Source organism: Oryctolagus cuniculus, chromosome 19 (genome assembly GCF_964237555.1).
Source record: "Oryctolagus cuniculus chromosome 19, mOryCun1.1, whole genome shotgun sequence".
Lineage (NCBI taxonomy): Eukaryota > Metazoa > Chordata > Mammalia > Lagomorpha > Leporidae > Oryctolagus > Oryctolagus cuniculus.
In genome coordinates, this window is record NC_091450.1 from 34,606,233 (window position 1) to 34,626,825 (window position 20,593).

General features: G+C 44.0%; 1 long non-coding RNA gene and 1 pseudogene across 1 annotated transcript in view; both read left to right on the forward strand.

The window, feature by feature from the left end:
• Positions 1-175: 175 nt before the first annotated feature.
• LOC138846947 (uncharacterized) overlaps positions 176-20,593 on the forward strand; it is a 31,312-nt gene continuing 10,894 nt past the window's right edge. The window contains exons 1-2 of the long non-coding RNA XR_011384490.1: positions 176-1,392; positions 7,720-7,885. This is a non-coding gene — a long non-coding RNA (uncharacterized lncRNA). The remainder of the gene's footprint in view (positions 1,393-7,719; positions 7,886-20,593) is intronic.
• On the forward strand, positions 8,632-20,588 carry LOC103346781 (speckle-type POZ protein-like pseudogene; annotated as a pseudogene).

Sequence of the window (20,593 nt, forward strand, 5' to 3'; positions counted from 1 at the left end):
GGCGTGCTGTGCGGCGCTGTGGCCGGCAGGGGGCGTGCGGGGCGCGGCTGTGCTTGGTTGGGGACGCTGAGGGGCCGCGTCTCCTCCTCGTGGCCGGGAGACTCCGCCGCGGCCTGAGGAAAAGGTGAGGCGGCAGCGGGTCTGTGCTGTCCTTGGGGCGCCGGCCCGGGGCCTGGGGTCTCCTCACAGGCAGAATCGTGCCCATCCCGACCCTGACGAGTGGTGTCTGAGGGGCCGAGGCGACGCGACGCTCCCCTGCCGCCCCTGCTGAGCGCCGGCGCAGGCCCAGTGCTGCCCCTGGCCCGGGGAGACCCGGATGCGGCTCCCGGCCCCTGACCCCGGCCTGCGAGACCCGGATGCCTCTCCGGGCCCTGGCCTCGACCTGGGAGACCCGGATGCGGTTCCTGGACTCTGGCTTCGACCTGGGGAACCCCGGATGTAGCTCCCGGGCCCTGGCCTCGGCGTGGGAGACCCGGATGTAGCTCCCGGGCCCTGGCCCCGGCCTGGGGAGCCCCGGATGCGGCCCCCGGGCCCTGGCCCTGGCGTGGGAGACCTGGATGCGGTTCCTGGACTCTGGCTTCGACCTGGGGAACCCCGGATGTAGCTCCCGGGCCCTGGCCTCGGCGTGGGAGACCCGGATGTAGCTCCCGGGCCCTGGCCTCGGCCTGGGAGACCCGGATGCGGCCCCCGGGCCCTGGCTTTGAGGGCATCTGGGGGCATCTGGGGAGTGAAGCAGCGGATGGACGATCTCTCTCTCTCTCTCTCTCTCTCTGTCGCCCTTTCTTTTAAACAAACAGATCCTCAGGGGTGCAAAGCCTCGAGGAAAAGTCGATACGTGAGACTTGTTTATGCCTGTGAGGGTCGCCGCGCGGCCGAGCGGCTCCCGCTGGTGCCGGCCGGCCGTGTCCGGTCAGCCCGCAGTGACCGGCCTCCCCGTGTCCGCCCTCGGGGTCGTGCCGGGAAGTCCCCGGCGGAGAGCCGCCGCCTGCTGTTTTCTGTGACTTTAGAAAAGCGAAGTTCAGTCTGTGGAGGCCACGCGCCCGCCGGGAGTCCCCGCGCCCGGTCTGCCCGCGGCGGCTCCGGGCGTTTCCATGCCAGTTCGTCGTCTTCTTTCTTTTTTCAGATTTTGAAAGCGTGAGAGAGGTCTTCCATCACTGGTTCGCTTCCCAGATGGCCACAGTGGCCAGGGCCGTGCCAGGCTGCAGCCCGGATCCGGGACCTCTCGCAGGTCTCCCGCGTGGGCGCGGGGACCAGCACGTGGGCCGTCCTCTGCCATTTCCCAGGGCGTTAGCAGGGATGTGGGCTGGACGTGGAGCCACCGGCCGAGCCAGCACCCGCATGGACCGCAGTGGGCGGCTTGACCCTCCGAGGCACATGGCCCCGCTTTCTGTTGTAAGAGTGCATTTTGCTTCTGTGTGTTTTTACTGGTAAACTGCGTATTTCTCTAGATTTCCAGTTTAATGCTGTAGGTTTCTGTCATTTGATGTTTAATTTTTTCCATTTTAAAATAAATCATTAATCCTACTCTTTTTTTTTTTTTTTTTTTTTTGGGACAGTGAGAGAGACAGAGAGAAAGGTCTTCCTTTGCCGTTGGTTCACCCTCCAATGGCCGCTGCGGCCGGCGCGCTGTGGCCAGCACACCGCGCTGATCTGATGGCAGGAGCCAGGTGCTTCTCCTGGTCTCCCATGGGGTGCAGGGCCCAAGCACTTGGGCCATCCTCCACTGCACTCCCTGGCCACAGCAGAGAGCTGGCCTGGAAGAGGGGCAACCGGGACAGAATCTGGCGTCCCGACCGGGACTAGAACCCGGTGTGCTGGCGTTGCAAGGCGGAGGATTAGCTTAGTGAGCCGTGGCGCTGGCCGTTTCCTATTTACTTTTACTAATTTTTCACCAACAGTATCTTTTTTAAAGATTTGTTTAGTTATTTGAAAGTCAGAGTTAAAGGCAGAGAGAGAGAGAGATCTTCCATCTGCTAGTTCTCTCTCCAAATGGCTGCAATGGTCAGAGCTGGGCTGATCTGAAGCCAGGAGCCAGGAGCTTCTTCCAGGTCTCCCACGTGGGTGAGGGGCCCAAGGACTTGGACCACCTTCCACTGCTTTCCCAGGCACAGTAGTAGGAAGCTGGATTGGAAGTGGAGCAGCTGGTCACCTTTACCTGCTACACCACAGCGCCAGCCCCATCAACAGTATCTTAAGAGTATGTGTCTTACCCCAGTGCCGCCACTCACTAGGCTAATCCTCCACCTGCGGCGCCAGCACTCTGGGTTCTAGTCCCGGTTGGGGTGCCGGTTCTGTCCCAGTTGCTCCTCTTCCAGTCCAGCTCTCTGCTGTGGCCCAGGAAGGCAGTGGAGGATGTCTTAAGTACGTGGCTCCTGCAACCACATGGGAGACCAGGAGGAAGCACCTGGCTCCTGGCTTCAGATTGGCACAGCACGCCGGCCACGGCGGCCATTGGAGGGTGAACCAACGGAAAGGAAGACCTTTCTCTCTGTCTCTCAGTGTTTAACTCTGCCTGTCAAAAAAAAAAAAGTATATGTCTTCGCTTATCTTGGTTTTCATTGAGGGAATTGTCATAACTGACACTTTTAAGTGAGCTAGTTAATAAGATGCCTTTGGCAGGACTCAGTTGTCACTGATGCTGTTAGAAATTATCTACTTAGATATTTGCACACATACATACAAACATACACAGCAGGACCTCTTCCAAATGTGGATGATATTGTTCCAAGAAAAATTTCTGAATAATTTTCATTTATTTATCTATTTATTTGAAAGGCAGAGTTACAGAGAGGCAGAAGCAGCTGGGACTTGACTCAGTGCCCATATGGGCTTTACCTACTACCCACAGTGCTGGCTCCTTGAATCATTTTTTAAAAGATATTGTTTTTATTTATTTGAGGGTAGAGTTAAAGTCAGAGAGAGGGAGAGACAGAGAAAGGTCTTCCATCTGCTGATTGACTCCCCAAAATGGCTACAATGGCCGCAAGCTAGGCCTATCAGAGGCCAGGAGCCAGGAGCTTCTTCCAGGTCTCCCATGTGGAAACAGGAGCCCAAGGACTTGGGCCATCTTGTACTGCTTTCCCAGGCCATAGCAGAGATCCATATCGGGAGAGGAGCATCCAGGACACGAACCGGCGCCTATATGGGATGCCAACTCTACAGACAGCGGCTTTCCCTGCTACACCACAGCACCAGCCCCTTTGAATTGAATCAGTTTTAAAAGCTGGAAGCAGGATGATGGTATTTTTAATGCCAACAATTAATATTGCTTGTTGCCTAAAACCATTTATAAGTACGTATGCTTTAACCATGTATTAAAATGTTATTATATTTGAATTAATGGAAGCAGAACTTTGCCATATAGAGATTGTGAGCTGAGCAAAGTGCACACAATCATTTTGAGAAAGACATGATGACTTCTACCTGCTATGTGTCTGGCCAGGAGTGTTTTATGTCAGTATCACATGTTTCTAATTTATTAATAATTTTTCTAAGGTATTATATTCATTTTTCTTAATTTTCAAGAGAGTCGATAAAACTTGTATATCTCCTCCCTCTCTTATTCCCACTCTTATATTTAACAGGGATCACTTTTCAGTTAAGTTTCAACACTTAAGAATAATTGTGTGTTAATTACAGAGTTCAACCAATAGTACTAGAACAAAAAAAATACTAAAATGGATAAAGTATTACATTGTACATCAACAGTCAGGACAAGAGCTGATCAAGTCACCGTTTCTCATAGTGTCCATTTCACTTCCACAGGTTTCCCCTTTGGTGCTCAGTTAGTTGTCGTCTATCAGGGAGAATATATGATATTTGTCCCTTTGGGACTGGCTTAGTTCACTCAGCATGATGTTTTCCAGATTCCTCCATCTTGTTGCAAATGACTGGGTTTCATTGTTTTTGACTGCTGTATAGTATTCTATAGAGTACATGTCCCATAATTTCTTTATCCAGTCTACTATTGATGGGCATTTAGGTTGATTCCAGGTCTTAGCTATTGTGAATTGAGCTGCAATAAACATTAAGGTGCAGACCGCTTTTTTGTTTGCCAATTTAATTTCCTTTGGGTAAATTCCAAGGAGTGGGATGGCTGGGTTGTATGGTAGGGTTATATTCAGGTTTCTGAGGAATCTCCAGACTGACATCCATAGTGGCTTGACCAGTTTGCATTCCCACCAACAGTGGGTTAGTGTCCCTTTTTCCCCACATTCTCGACAGCATCTGTTGTTGGTAGATTTCTGAATGTGAGCCATTCTAACCGGGGTGAGGTGAAACCTCATTGTGTGTGTGTGTTTTTTTTTTTTTTAATTTAATGAGCATAAATTTCCAAAGTACAGCTTATGGATTACAATAGCTTCCTCCCCCTCCCCCGTAACTTCCCTCCTACCCACAACGCTCCCCTCTCCCACTCCCTCTCCCCTTCCCCTTCACATCAAGATTAATTTTCAATTATCTTTATATACAGAAGATCAATTTAGCGTATGTTAAGTAAAGATTTCCACATTTTGCTCCCACACAGAAACACAAAGTGTAAAATACTATTTGAGTACTAGTTATAGCATTAATAAACACCTAAGAGTAATTGTGTATTAATTACAGAGTTCAACCAATAGTTTTAAGTAGAATATAAAATGCAACTTTTGTATTGTTGTGGCTCCCCCCGCTCCCAACCTCCCTCCCTCCCGTGGCCCTCCCCTCACTCACTCCCTCTCCCATCCCCGCCCTTCATCACGTTTCATTTTCAATTACCTTCATATACTGAAGATCACCTTAGTATATACTAAGCAGGGATTTCAACAGGCTGCACTCACACAACCAAACAAGGTATAGGGTATTGTTCGACTAGTAGTGTTGTTTTTGAGTTTCATAGTTAAACACATTAAGGACAGAGATCCTACGTGGGGAGCATGAACCCAGTGACTCCCGTTGTTGATTTAACAATTGGCACTCTTATTTATGATGTTAGCAATCACCTGAGACTCTTGCTATGAGCTGTCTAGGCTATGGAAGCCCCTTGAGTTCACCAACTCTGAATTTGTTTAGTCAAGGCCGTATCACAATGGAGGTTCCTTCCTCCCTTCAGAGAAAGGCGTATCATTTTAGATGCTCATTTAGTTGCCATCGATTAGGGAGAACATGTGATATTTGTCCCTTTTGGACTGGCTTATTTCACTCAGCATGATGTTTTCCAGATTCCTCCATTTTGTTGTAAATGACTGGATTTCATTTTTTTTTTTTTTTTACTGCCGTGTAGTGTTCCGTAGAGTACATATCCCATAGTTTCTTTATCCAGTCATCCGTTGATGGACATTTAGGTTGATTCCATGTCTTAGCTATTGTGAATTGAGCTGCAACAAATATTGAGGTGCAATTGGCTCTTTTTTTCTCCCCTTTAATTCCATTTGGGTAAATTCCAAGGAGTGGGATGGCTGGGTCCTGTGGTAGTGCTATATTCAGGTTTCTGAGGAATCTCCAGACTGACTTCCATAGTGGCTTAACCAGTTTGCATTCCCACCAACAGTGGATTAATGGCCCCTTTTCTCCACATCCTCGCCAGCATCTGTTGTTGGTTGATTTCTGTATGTAAGCCAATTTAACCGGAGTGAGGTGGAATCTCATTGTGGTTTTGATCTGCATTTCCCTGATGGCTAGGGATCCTGAGCATTTTTTCATGCGTCTGTTGGCCATTTGGATTTCCTCTTTTGAAAAATGTCTGTTAAGGTCCTTGGCCCATTTTTTTTATTGGGTTGTTTTGATTCTGTGGTGTTTTTTGATCGTTGTGTAGATTCTAGTTGTTAATCCTTTATCTGTTGTGTGGTTTGCGAATAACGTCTCCCATTCTCTTGGTTGCCTCTTCGCTTTCCTGACTGTTTCCTTTGCTGTTAAGAAACTCTTCAACTTGAGGTAATCCCATTTGTTTATTTTATCTTTGATTACCCGTGCCTGTGGGGTCTTCTCCAGGAATTCTTCGCCTATTCAGATATCTTGAAGGGTTTCCCCTATGCTCTCAATTAGTTTCATGGTGTCGTGGCGCTTCTCTAGTTCTTTGATCCATGTTGAGTGGATTTTTGTATAAGGTATAAGGTAGGGGTCTTGCTTCATACTGCGACATGTGGACATCCAGTTTTCCCAGCACCATTTGTTGAAGAGGCTGTCCTTGTTCCAGGGGTGGGTTTTAGGTCCTTTGCCGAATATGAGTTGGTTATAGATGTTTGGATTGATCTCCGGTGTTTCTATTCTGTTCCATTGGTCTATCCATCTGTTTTTTTACCAGTACCAGGCTGTTTTGATTACAACTGCCCTGTAGTATGTCTTGAAGTCTGGAATTGTGATGCCTCCAGCCTTGTTTTTATTGTAAAGGATTGCTTTAGCTATTCTGGGTCTCATGTTTCTCCATATGAATTTCAGCATCGTTTTTTCTAGGTCTTTGAAGAATGACTTTGGTATTTTGATTGGTATTGCATTGAACTTGTAAATTGCTTTTGGGAGAATGGACATTTTGATGATATTGATTTTTCCAATCCATGAGCATGGCAGTTTTTTCCATTTTTTTGTGTCGTCTTCTATTTCTTTCTTTAGTGTTTTGTAATTTTCATCATTGAGGTCTTTGACCTCCTTGGTTAAATTTATTCCAAGGTACTTGATTGTTTTTGTGGCTATCGTGAATGGGATTGATCTTAGTAGTTCTTCCTTGGCACTGGCATTGTCTGTGTATACAAAGGCTATTGATTTCTGAGCGTTGACTTTGTATCCTGCTACTTTACCAAACTCTTCTATGAGTTCCAGTAGTCTCTTATAGGAGTTTATCGGGTCCCCTATATATAGTATCATGTCATCTGCAAATAGGGATAGTTTAACTTCCTCCTTTCCCATTTGTATACCTTTAATTTCTTTTTTTCTTTCTTTTTTTATTTTATTTATTTATTTATTTATTTATTTATTTTTTGGACAGGCAGCGTGGACAGTGAGAGAGAGAGACAGAGAGAAAGGTCTTACCTTGCTGTTGGTTCACCCTCCAATGGCCGCCGTGGCCGGCGTGCTGCGGCTGGCGCACTGCGCTGATCCGATGGCAGGAGCCAGGTACTTCTCCTGGTCTCCCATGGGGTGCAAGGCCCAAGCACTTGGGCCATCCTCCACTGCACTCCCTGGCCACAGCAGAGAACTGGCCTGGAAGAGGGGCAACCAGGACAGAATCCGGCGCCCCGACCGGGACTAGAACCCGGTGTGCTGGCGCCGCAAGGCGGAGGATTAGCCTAGTGAGCCGCGGTGCCGGCCTAATTTCTTTTTCTTGCCTGATGGCTCTGGCTAACACTTCTAGGACTATATTGAATAGCAATGGTGAGAGTGGGCATCCCTGTCTGGTGCCAGTTTTCAATGGTCATTGTGGTTTTGATTTGCACTTCCCTGATTGCTAGTGATCCTGAACATTTTTTCATGTGTCTGTTGGCCATTTGGATTTCCTCTTTTGAAAAATGTCTGTTGAGGTCCTTGGCCCATCTCTTAAGTTGCTGCTGAAGGCTCTTAGAAAAAGGTCTGTATCAAGCCTCTCTCCTTGTCCTGCAGTTGGCCATCTCCCTGTGTCTCCACATGGGCTTCCTCTATGCAAATCTCTGAATCCAAATCTCCTCCTTTAATAAGAACATTCATGTTACAATCGGGCTTACCTTAACTTATAAATAATTGCATTTGCAATGACTCTGTTTTCAATTACAGTGACATTCAGAGGCCTGGATGGTTAGGACATCAACATAGGAATTTGCTGTTGGGCACAACTCAGCCAGTAATGTTCCATGAAAGAAACCATCTAAAAGGAAAAAAAGACCAAAAGAAGACTTCTAAGAGGGGAAGAGATCTACCTTCTGACATTAGCTACAAGTTTGTAAGTTCTCTTTCTCTTTCATGCAAGGCTCCACCCCAAGTCACACTGTTATACACCCTGGTGGGAAGTGGGCTAAAAGAGGGAGCTACTCACCAGCCTGTGACTTGAGTATGACTCTGTTACAGGTGAGGATGCTCCCTGACCCATTTCTTTCTTTTTTTTTTTTTATTTTTTTTATTTTATTTATTTTTTTTTTATTTTTTTTTTGACAGGCAGAGTGGACAGTGAGAGAGAGAGACAGAGAGAAAGGTCTTCCTTTGCCGTTGGTTCACCCTCCAATGGCCGCCGCGGCCGGCGCGCTGCGGCCGGCGCATCGCGCTGATCCGATGGCAGGAGCCAGGAGCCAGGTGCTTCTCCTGGTCTCCCATGGGGTGCAGGGCCCAAGCACCTGGGCCATCCTCCACTGCACTCCCTTGGCCACAGCAGAGGGCTGGCCTGGAAGAGGGGCAACCGGGACAGAATCCGGCGCCCCGACCGGGACTAGAACCCGGTGTGCCGGCGCCGCTAGGCGGAGGATTAGCCTAGTGAGCCGCGGCGCCGGCCCCATTTATTTCTTAGAAAGCAAGAATGTGAGCATCATTCATCAAGCAAATATAGATTAGATGCCTGCTACATACCCAGCCCTTCTCCATAAAAAATGCTTGCCCTAATGGAACTTGCCTTCTGGTGGCAGAAGGCAGAAATAAACAATAAACATAATAACCAAATGATAGATTAATAGGGGCAAAAAGAGGAGAGTGTATGGAATGTGCAGTTGTAAGACCAACCTGAGAGGGTCAGATGTGAGCAAAAACTTGAAGGTGAGAGGGAGTTGGTCTTGTGTGTTCTGCCGGGGCATGGGAGGAGCCTTTGCCAGCTGCGACAGATAGCAGCAGCTTCAGGAGGCCTCTATGGCCAGAGGGAAGGGAGGTGCAGGACAGGAGGTCAGAAATGTGATGGGAGAAGGGTCACAGCCATCCTGTGGACTTGAATTAGCTGGGTGTGTTGGAGCAGGGTTGTGAGCTTGTGTGACGCGCTTGTGGAGGCTCCCCTTGGGTGGTCTGGAGGAGACTCCAGATGGCGAGGGTGAACGCAAGAGAACAGTTGAGAGGCGGTTGCAGCATTGCAGAGGAGAGGTGCCATAGCTTGGTGCCAAATGGCAGCGGTGGAGGTGGTTCTTCGCTTGACCCAGTCGTCCTTGCCGCAGTTTCTTACTTCCAAGGCATTGAGCCAAAATTGCCTGGCTGCATCCTCCTTCAGAATGCCTTGTTCTGGCCCTCAGCAAGCTCTGATTCGCACCATCTGAAGCGAGTCACTGGTTTTCCCTTCTAGTCACTGCTGAAGAGCCATCTGTCCTTTGCAAAGCTGAAGTTGCACCAGGGGCAGCATTCTTTTTACAGTATTGTAGGAGTGCTTAAGGGAATCCCATTTCATTCGTAACCTAAGCTAAGGCAGTTGTGAGCTCCTGGACTAACCCAGTAATACTGTTTTGTTTTGCTGTTGTCAGCCGTCTTGTCACATACAACTTTGCTGTAGCCACTATTCTTAATGCATGGCTCTTGAGCTGTGGACAAGAAAGTTTCCATTGTGCACATGTCTGCTGCTGCAGCAGCTCTTGGTCTCCCAATTGTGTGGGATCTTCTGTTGGAACAACAAAAATTAGTCTCTCACAGTTCTAGAGGCTGGAAACTGAGACTGTGGTGTGAGCAGGTCTGGTTCCTTCTAAGGCCTTTCTCCTTGACTAGCAGGTGGCTGTCTTCTCCCTGAGTCCTCACCTGGCTTCCCCTCTGTGTGACTGGTTCTAACCTCCTCTCATAAGGATACCAGTTATTTGGATTAGGTCCACCAAATTACCTGCTTTTAATTTAATTACTTCTTTCAAAAGCCTTATCTCCAGGTAGTCACATTCTGAAGTGTACCGGGGCATGTGAATTTAGGGGTGTGGTTTCCAGCCTGGAACAGGACTGTTTGTGCTCAGTTTCTTTTCACTGCGCCAACACAATCAGGTACTGGTGTTTTCTCTGTAGCATAATTGTATCAATCATTTCTATTTTCCTAAGGTTTCATTTCTTGAGGTTGAAATTGTGCCATATGATTTGAACACCAGTTTGTGAATAAAAAAAATGCTCTATTCCCAATTATTGACATGGGTTGTGTTGTCAATTTAACACAATCCTAAAATAGAATTCCAAAACTCAATTTGGAAAATGATAGCATCTTTAAAATAAATTTACAGCTTCTACAAAGAATTGGTCAGGAGAGCAGAGAGCTAGTCTGCCTGGGTTACCATCTCAGCTATTGTAATCTCTAGCTGTTTAATCTGATGTAAATCACTTAAGTCTGCATTTCATTGAGTTTTCTTGTCTGGAAATGTGTATAATCACAGTTCTTACTTGGTAGAGTTATAATAAGAATTTAAGATGTTCATCTATGTGAAGAACATAAAAGAGGGTGTGGCACACAGAAAGTGTTAGATAAATGTTTGATTGTTACTCCAAGGGCAACTGCTTCAAATGAGGACACTCATTTGAATGAATTAGATCTGGTGAGTTTATTAAAATATACCTGCTAATTTGTGTGAACAGTTTATGGGTTTTCTAGGGTACAGCATACTTTGATCTGAGAGGATAGTCAATATTTGTCATGGACAACCTGTAATTTTAAAGAAATACTGCGGTTAATTTTAGTCCCTGAAGCACATGGGACTCTTGTTTATCAGCACTGAAGTGGTCTAATTTGGTAGTGTTATTTGAGGACCACAGTGTGATTGCAGTAGCATCAGGTGTGTGCGGACTGTTAATATGTTACAATTTGTTCCTTAAGCCAGCTCCCCATCCCAATAAGAACAGATCCCCTGTTATCTATACAGTATATTATAGTTCTGTGTAAAATTTTGTTTGTGAGCATTCTACTCTCTATATGGCTTGAAAGCCATTAGAGACATCCAGGAGGTTATTCATATTCTTCTATCCCACCACTGGTTTAATTCAAAGGACTTGCTGCCTATCCGCCTTCATTTTTTTTTTAAGATTTTTATTTATTTATTTGATATTCAGAGTTATACAGAGAGAGGAGGGGCACAGAGAGAGAGAGAGAGAGAGAGAGAGAGGGAGAGAGAGAGAGAGAGGTTTTCTATCTGATGGTTCACTCCCCAAATGGCCGCAACCATTGGCTGATCTGAAGCCAGGAGCCAGGAGCTTCTTCCAGGTCTCACACATGGGTGCAGGGCCCAAGGACTTGGGTCATCTTCCACTGCCTTCCCAGGCCACAGCAGAGAGCTGGATCGGAAGTGGAGCAGCTGGGTCTCGAACCAACTCCCATATGGGATGCCGGCACTTCAAGCCAGGGTGTTAACCCACCGTGCCACAGTGCCAGCCCTATTACCTTCATTGTTAATGCATAAACTGGTCTCTGTGTACAACTGGAACCACTTATTTAAAATACACTATTAATTGCTCATCTAAGTGCTACTATGTGGTGAACCATTTATTAATATTGCTTTAGCTGAATGACCTCCCATGGGCGTAGCAAGGTGAAGGGAATTCATGCTCAAGGAAGGTTTTCATTTTGGGCAGTGGACATCAGCAGTGCAAAGCTGTGAGACTCCTAGTACCAAAGGAAGAATTAGTTCAAGCCCGTGTTTGGCACCACTGCCCCTCTCTGTCCAACTTTGGTTTGCTATGTCCCACTCTCCCTGATAGTATGATATTCAGATTTATCTTTTCTTAAAAGATGCATGGTGACAACTAACTGAGCACCTAAAAGGAAACCTGTTGAAGTGAAATGGACACTATGAGAAACAGTGACTTGATCAGCCCTTGTCCTGACTATCGAGAACAACTTACTACTTTATTCCTTTTAGTATTTTTTTGTTCTACTTAATATCATTGGTTGAACTCTTTAATTAACACAATTATTCTTAGGTGTTTAAATTTAACTGAAAAGTGATCCCTGTTAAATATAAGAGTGGGAATAAGAGAGAGAGGAGATGTACAGTTTGGCATATACTCAGTCGTACTTATCCCTAATGGTAGAGTTAGAAACATGCCAGGGGATTCCAATTCAATCCCATCAAGGTGGCATGTACCAGTGCCATCTCACTAGTCCAAGTGATCAATTTCTGTTCACAATTGATCATAATGATAGTACTAAGAGTCACAGAGATCACATAAACAAGACTAGTGTCTGAAAATACTGAGAAAATTAAAAACGAGAGAACAATCCAACATGGGAAGCGGGATACACAGCAGACCCATAGAATGGCAGATGTCCTAAACAGAACTCTGGCCTCAGAATCAGCCCTTAAGGCATTCGGGTCTGGCTAAAAAGCCCATGAGAGTATTTCAGGCATGGAAATCCAAGACACTCTGGCAAAAAAAAAAAAAAAAAAAAAAAAAAAAAAAAGCCTAAATGAAAGATCTCTGTGAGATCCCAGCAGAAAGAACTGGGCCATCAAAGGAGGTAACTTTCTCTGAAGGGAGGAGAGAACTTCCACTTTGACTATGACCTTGTCTAAATAAGATCGGAGTTGGCGAACTCAAGAGGCTTCCATAGCCTTGGCAGCTCAAGACAAGAGCCTAGGGTGATTACTGATGTTATAAATAAGAGTGTCAATTTGTAAAGTCAACAACAGGAGTCACTGTGCACTTACTCCTCATGTAGGATCTCTGTCCTTAATGTGTTGTACATTGTGATTTAATGCTATAACTAGTGCTCAAACAGTACTTTACACTTTGTGTTTCTGTGTGGGTGCAAACTGTTGAAATCTTTACTTAATATATGCTAAATTGATCTTCTGTATATAAAGAGAATTGAAAATGAATCTTGATGTGAATGGGATGGGAGAGGGAGTGGGAGATGGGATGGTTGTGGGTGGGAGGGTGGTTATGGGGGGAAAAAGCTGCTATAATCCAAAAGTTGTACTTTGGAAATTTATATTTATTAATAAAATTTAAAAAAATTCAGTCTCCAAACAGCCAGTGTCTATACCTCTCTAGGCAGGTTTCCAAATATTATTTTCTTTTTTTTGCATTTAAATTGTTTTATTTATTTTTATTTTTATTTTTTTTATTTAATGAATTTGAATTTACAATGTGCAACTTTTGTATTATTGTGGCTCACCCCCCACAACCTCCTTCCCTCCCACAGCCCTCCCCTCTCCCACTCCCTCTCCCATCCTGCCCTTCATCGAGTTTCATTTTCAATTACCTTCATATACAGAAGATCAAGTTAGTATATACTAAGCAAAGATTTCAACAGGCTGCACTCGCACAAGGTATAGGGTATTGTTCGACTAGTAGTGTTGTCTTTAAGTTTCATAGTAAAACACATTAAGGACAGAGATCCTACGTGGAGAGCCTGTACCCAGTGACTCCCGTTGTTGATTTAACAGTTGGCACTCTTATTTATGACATCAGCAATCACCCTAGGCTCTTGCCATGAGCTGTCTAGGCTATGGAAGCCCCTTGAGTTCACCAGCTCTGAACTTGTTTAGTCAAGGACATATCACAGTGGAGGTTCCTTCCTCCCTTCAGAGAAAGGCGCCTCTCTCCTTGATGGCCTGATCCTTCTGCTGGGGTCTTGTTCACCAGGATCTTTCATTTAGGTTGTTTTTGCCACTGTGTCATGGCTTCCCATGCCTGTGAGACTCTCATGGACCTTTTAGCCAGATCTGAATGCCCCAAGGGTTGATTCTGAGGCCCAAGTGCTGTTTGGGGCGTTTGCCATTCTATGAGTCTGCTGTGTGTCCTGCTTCCCCTGCAGGATCATTCTCTCCCTTTTAATTCTATCCTAAATTATTTGTATACACTGGTCTTATTTATGAAATCTCTTCAACACTTACCCTGTCTTTTTGATCGGTTGTGTATTTATACTTATCACTTTACCAAGTGCGCTGGCATTGGTACAGCCTCCTTGATAAGATTGAGTTGAAATCCCCTGGCACATTTCTAGCTCTGCCATTGGAGGTAAGTCCGAGTGAGTGTGTGCCGACCTATATATCTCCTCCCTCTCTTATTCCCACTCCTATGTTTCACAGAGATCACTTTTCTGTTAATTTTAAATGCCTAAGAATGATTGTGTATTGATTACAGAGTTCAACCAGTGGTATTAAGTAGAACAAACAGAGCAACAACAATGACAACAAAATACTAAAAGGAATAAAATAGTAAGCTGTTCCTCAACAGTCTAGACAAGGGCTGCTCATGTCATTGTCTCTCATAGTGTCCATTTCACTTGAATGGGTTTCCTTTTAGATGCTCGTTTAGTTGCCATCAATCAGGGAGAACATAAGATATTTGTCCCTTTGGGACTGGCTTATTTCATGATATTTTCCAGATTCCTCCATTTTGTTGTAAATGACCGGATTTCATTTTTTTTTTTTTTTTTTACTGCTGTGTAGTGTTCCATAGAGCACATATCCCATGGTTTCTTTATCCAGTCATCCGTTGATGGACATTTAGGTTGATTCCATGTCTTAGCTATTGTGAATTGAGCTGCAACAAATATTGAGGTGCAATTGGCTCTTTTTTTCTCCCCTTTAATTCCATTTGGGTAAATTCCAAGGAGTGGGATGGCTGGGTTGTATGGTAGGGTTATATTCAGGTTTCTGAGGACTCTCCAAACTGTCTTCCATAGTGGCTTTACCAGTTTACATTCCCACCAACAGTGGGTTAGTGTCCCTTTTCCCCCACATCCTCACCAGCATCTGTTGTTGGTTGATTTCTGTATGTGAGCCATTCTAACCGGGGTGAGGTGAAACCTCATTGTGGTTTTGATCTGCATTTCCCTGATGGCTAGGGACCCTGAGCATTTTTCCATGTGTCTGTTGGCCATCCAAATGTTATTTTCAGATGGTGCTGTGGAGCACATCAGTTTTTGTTGGACTGAGACTCCTGAATGCAGAAGAATCTGATGCCGCCTTCCCTGTCCTGTTGTCTATGCTCGCATCCTTTCAACTCCTCCAGAAGTAGGTCTAGTGTGGGACTAACTGAAGATTGTAAAACTGCACCAATTTCCAGGCTTTTGGAATTCAAGCAGCTTTGTTTACATTCATAAATCACAAATTAGTGGAGGTGATAACATCCAAAGACAGTTCTTACAGTTGGAGAACAGTGAAAGTCAGTGACGTTGCATTGACACATTGCATTCTGTGCTATGGATGCTTCACCTGACACCCTGGTAGCCCTGCTCACACATGCCCCAGACCTTGACCTTTGCTTTCTCTGGCTGTTTTGTAAGCAACCACTCCTTTTTGCAATCCTGTACCATCTCCTTGTGTTTCTAGCACTAGTAAGTGGCTGGTGCAAGGTCCACAGCTTTATACTCTAAGTTCCTAACTAAGCTGGGTGCCCACTAGATATTGCAAGAAGGAGTGAGTCCATAAATGCATGAAGAAATGAGAAGCTCTAGAGCAGATTTTCTCACTGCTCTTTAGGGCCATCATAACCAAGAGACCTGCTCTCACCGTTCCTCTCCGACTCATCTCACTCTCTTCAAGCTCTGCTGCAAGGGCATGCCTTGTTTTCGTCAGACTAGACTTTGTTCTGCCAAATCATCTCTCACAGCATTGCCCAATTAACTTCTCCCCACATAGAAATGTGTTTGTTTTCATATCACTGTTCTGCACAAAAACCAAATAAATTTCCATTGACTTATGGGATAAGCCTCAAAATTCTTTAGCATGATATCTAATACTGACTGGACCTTGTCCTTGAAATTGCTTCAACTTATTTTCATTGCAAATATTAAAAACATATTAAGACATGTAACAGATGCTCACTTACCCACCATTGTGGATAAACAAATAGTAGCATTTCCCCAGTATTTACTTCATCTTTGACTAAAGAAGAAAACACTGCAAATAATGTTGATGAGCTCCAGCTACTGGTAAAGATCTTAGGCTTGACCAAATGTGATTTGCTGTGTTTTCTGTTTTGCTTCATTCATGCTGCTGTAACAAAGGACTAAGATTGGGGGGTTTATAAACAACAGAAGTTTCACTGTTTTTGAAGTCTCAGGTCAGGTTGCCAGCAGGGCCGGGTTCTGGTGAGAGCTGTCTTCTTGACTGCTAACTTCTTAATGTGCCCTCACATGGTAGAAAGAGCACTGAAGAGCTCCCTGGAGATTGTGTTTTAAGGGCACTAATCCCGTTCTTGAGGACTGTACCCTCATTAGCCAGTAACCTTCCAAAGGTACCACACCAAAATATTGTATGACTCGAGGTGAGGATTTCAACAAATGAAATTTCAGGGCATACCAGAATTCAAGCAATCATACATACCTTCTCTAATAGATTTATAATAAACTTAGAATTACTTTTCAGTATTCATTGGACGATTTGTTCCTTGGGTCTGATTTTATTTACAAAAAATTGATGTAGATTATCTGGGATGAATAGTATGGTTGATGTATGTCCACGTACACTCACGTGAATGTGTGTGTATGGGGGGAGGTGCATATTTGTTTACTGAGAATTAAAGCAAATCTACCCAGTCACACAAAAGTCCATTCTAGACTAGAATGATGGGTGACTGTATCAAAAACCTCAGCTTGACACAGTTTTCTTCCTTTATTGGACTAGACACACATACATACACACATACATAGACACACACCTGATAGTTTGCAGAGAGAGAAGGAACCTTCCTTTCATTCATTATGTTTCTTCATCTCTATGAGTTAACTAAAGCAAAGGTAGTTATGAGATAATTGAGATGGAAGAAACGGTTGGAAATAAGTGGGATATCTGGAGGTTGCTAGATATTAGATTATATCCAGCAAAGACTGGAAGTGTGTACACTGCAATTTATTAAGGTTTTGAAAGATTGTCTCAAATTGAAAGTGACAATTTGATAAGATTTGCTCAACAAAGGAGAAATTCTTAACAGCTATTCTTATTTAATGTTGGAACAACTAAGCAGAGATTCGATGAGACCTAAGAAGATGGCTGATAATACAGTTAACAGAAATGTCCCCAGACTTCTAATGGCATTCTTGGCTGGGCTGGGCTGGGCTGGGCTGGGGTGTACCAGTCATTGGACATTAAATCAACTCAAGATTTCATGCTAAGGGGAAGCTGTTTGGCAAATCTTCATTTCACGCCAAGTTCTGGTATGCTGACAAATCTCAGGAACATTGAAAGGGTTTCAAAATTAATCACTTTGGACATGTAGTTGCTGTACACTGCTGGTGCAGGATTTTGCTTAGAGACTTCCAAATTGTTGTCTTTATCCAGAAAGTAAATTTTACACTGAGATTGGAAAATTGCAGCCACCAAATGGAAAAAATCTCATATAAGTCCAAGAGCAAAATAGTGTAGTTTAGTCAGGATGGGTGACATCTGCTTTGATTCTAGAAATAATCTCAGTTCAGTCTGAGAAAGAAATATTCAAGGCCTAGATTATTATTTTGATAATAAATTTTTTGTTTTCTTTGGACTGTTTAACCCAACTGAGTTGATTTATTTTTAGAATGGAATCTCAAGTCTTTGACAAGAAAAGAGTGAAACTTACAGGCAATATACAATGTGGACCACCCAGAAGTGTCTCCACAGGCATTTTCATTCTTACTCAATCTGTGCTGTGTGCTCTTTTGAATGAGAAGATTTTTAACTTTCACATTCATCTGAGTATCAGGTGAATGTGAGGATTTCCCTTTAAACAAAAGAAAAAAAAATGTGAGATTTTAGCCTGAAACACAATAAATGACAAACCTATTTGGGAAAAACAAATAGAAATTTATCATTTTTGCCATTTTTAAAGAAGCAAAGAAAAAAACAGAAAGTGCTTAGAGTCCCATGGAGAACAAAGGATGCAAGCCAAGACCCTAGCTGAGAGTTACTTGCCTGTTTTCAAATCTGACTTGCCAGGAAATATCTGTCCTCAAAGTTTCCAAGACAACATCTGCTAGTAATTAAATTTAGCTGTCACTCTGACCCCAGTCTCCATAGCCATATCTTTATTTACTGCCCACTGTATGCCAGGCATAGAATAATTTGTGTTCACACAGCGCTTGTGTCCCAGCAGAGGGAGATAATATAAAAACAAAGGAATAAACACAAATAGCATGTAAGCAGGAGAATGTGCTAATGGAAGATATCAGGCTAGGTAAAGTGGGAGGATCAGGAAGGCCTAAGGGGTTGCTCTTTGGAGCAGGTCATCAGCAAAGCCTTTCTTATTTTTTTTAAAAGATTTACTTATTTGCTTAAAAGAGTTACACAGAGAGAGAAGGAGAGGCAGAGAGAGAGAGAGTGAGCGAGTGAGCTTTCACCTGCTGGTTCACTCCTCAATTGGCCACAACTGGATGAGCTGCACCAATCCGAAGCCAGGAGCCAGAGTTTCTTCTGGGTTTCCCACGTGGGTGCAGGGGCCCAAGGACTTGGGCCATCTTCTGCTGCTTTCCCAGGCCACAGCAGAGAGCTGGATTGGAAGTGGAGCAGCTGGGACCATATGGGATGCCAGCACTTCAGGCCAAGGAGTTAACCCACTGTGCCATGGCGCCAGCCCCAGGACTGGGGTTTTAAAAAATTCATTAGAAAGGATTTTTTTGCTTGATGAAACCAATGGTCTTTTACCAGATGACAAGCTTATATTATTTTGTGAGGTGAGTGTGGTCCAAGATGCGGTAAACAAATCCGGACATACTAATACAAGTGCTTTGAAGGTGCCTGAATGTTGACTAGCAGAAGATTTAGGTGACTTCTGGGAAAACATAAGATTTACAGATTGCAGTTTTTTTTGCGCGTGGACAAGAATTTAAAGCTCATAAATCTGTACTTGCAGCCCAATCCCCAGTTTTCAACGCAATGTTTGACCATGAAATGGAAGAAAGCAAAAGAATTGAGTAGAAATAAGTGATTTAGACCCTGACCTTTTTAAAGAAATGATGGTATTCGTTTACACAGGAAACCACCAAATCTTGATAAAATGGCTGTCAACTTGTTGGCAGCTGCAGACAGATCTGCACTGGAGCGACTTTAGGTCATGTGTGAAGAACTTTGTGTATTGACCTTTCAGTAGAAAATGTTGCTGATGCCCCTCTTCTTGCAGATTTGTACAATGCAGAACGGTTGAAAGCACAAGCTATAGATTTTATTAACAGGTGCACTGTGCTTTGCCAGGTTGGGTGTGAAGATGGGAAAATCTGGAACAGCAGTCAAGCAACTGACGTAACGGAAACATCAGGGTGGAAGTCCATGATTCAGTCACGCCCTCACTTAGTAGCAGAAGCCTTCTGAGCACTTGCCTCTGCACAGTGTTCACAGTTTGGCATTCCTCGCAAATGGCTAAAACAGTCCTGACATATTCCATGAACACTATAAAAATGGAATTGACCGTTACCCTTCCAGGTCCAAAAGGATGCTAATATACAAACCATAAGCAAGAGTTGTATCTGTTTTCTTGTACACAGAACAGATGGTGAAAAGCATATTACTTGCATTTCAGGTGGATAATTTATGTTTTATTCTTAAGCTTTAAATTAGTCTGATTAATTCACTTCAAGGCCTTAAATTATCAATGACTTCTCTTGTTTATATAATACTTTAATTTTTTTTTTATTGTGCCTTGCCATTTTGACCAGGCTACGTAGGATTGCGCAGCTCCATAATGCGGTGATTTGGATAACTGAAGATACTAAGTTTCAAAAAGATCTTCCATTATTTCTTGAAAAGAAAAATGAATTTAGAGGTTTTGTCTTGTGCTATCTCAAAGTTTAATTGTAGATTCTTCTTAAAAGTACGTGTATCAGAAATTACCAGTAATGTCTCCAGTCTAAGTTATATAAATATAGATGAGCCTGCTTACCTTCAAGGTAAGTTATGGCAATATACTGCTTCAGTTCTAATTTATTTTTCATTTCAAGGGGCAAATATGCAATGAGTTGGCCAAGACTTTTAGTAAAATTTGTGGTGTTTGTATGTTAACTGTTTAACAAACTGTGGGATTATCCAAATTTACAGTGATCGAGAACTAATTGAGGTTAAGATTTCAACAAGAAAGCATGTTTTCTGCTGAAGTAATTTTTAAAAAACTTATAGTGACCTATATTTATATGAGAATTCTGTACATGTTAAAAGTTAAGGATGGGCCGGCGCCGCGGCTCGCTAGGCTAATCCTCCGCCTAGCGGAGCCGGCACACCGGGTTCTAGTCCTGGTCGGGGTGCCGGATTCTGTCCCGGTTGCCCCTCTTCCAGGCCAGCCCTCTGCTGTGGCCAGGGAGTGCAGTGGAGGATGGCCCAGGTGCTTGGGGCCTGCACCCCATGGGAGACCAGGAAAAGCACCTGGCTCCTGGCTCCTGCCATCGGATCAGCGCGGTGCGCCAGCCGCAGCACGCCGGCCGCGGCGGCCATTGGAGGGTGAACCAACGGCAAAGGAAGACCTTTCTCTCTCTCTCTCTCTCACTGTCCACTCTGCCTGTCAAAAAAAAAAAAAAAAAAAGTTAAGGATGACCGAATGTAAATTTAATGAGTAGATCAATTAAGAAAGATATATATGCACTTTTCATGTGTAACTTTTGTATGCTGAGTGGTACATATATTTTTCCTGTTTTGAGGGAATTAATAAGGTGTAATTAATTGTGTCAACTTTTGAAATGATTTTTTAAGACACATGGAAGCAACTGGGATATTTGTGATAATAGATAAGAAGGGTCTCCTTGATTATATTTAAATTGGTTTGGATTTCAGATATTCATTACTGAATTTATTCCTGTTTTTTCGTACTTTTGTTA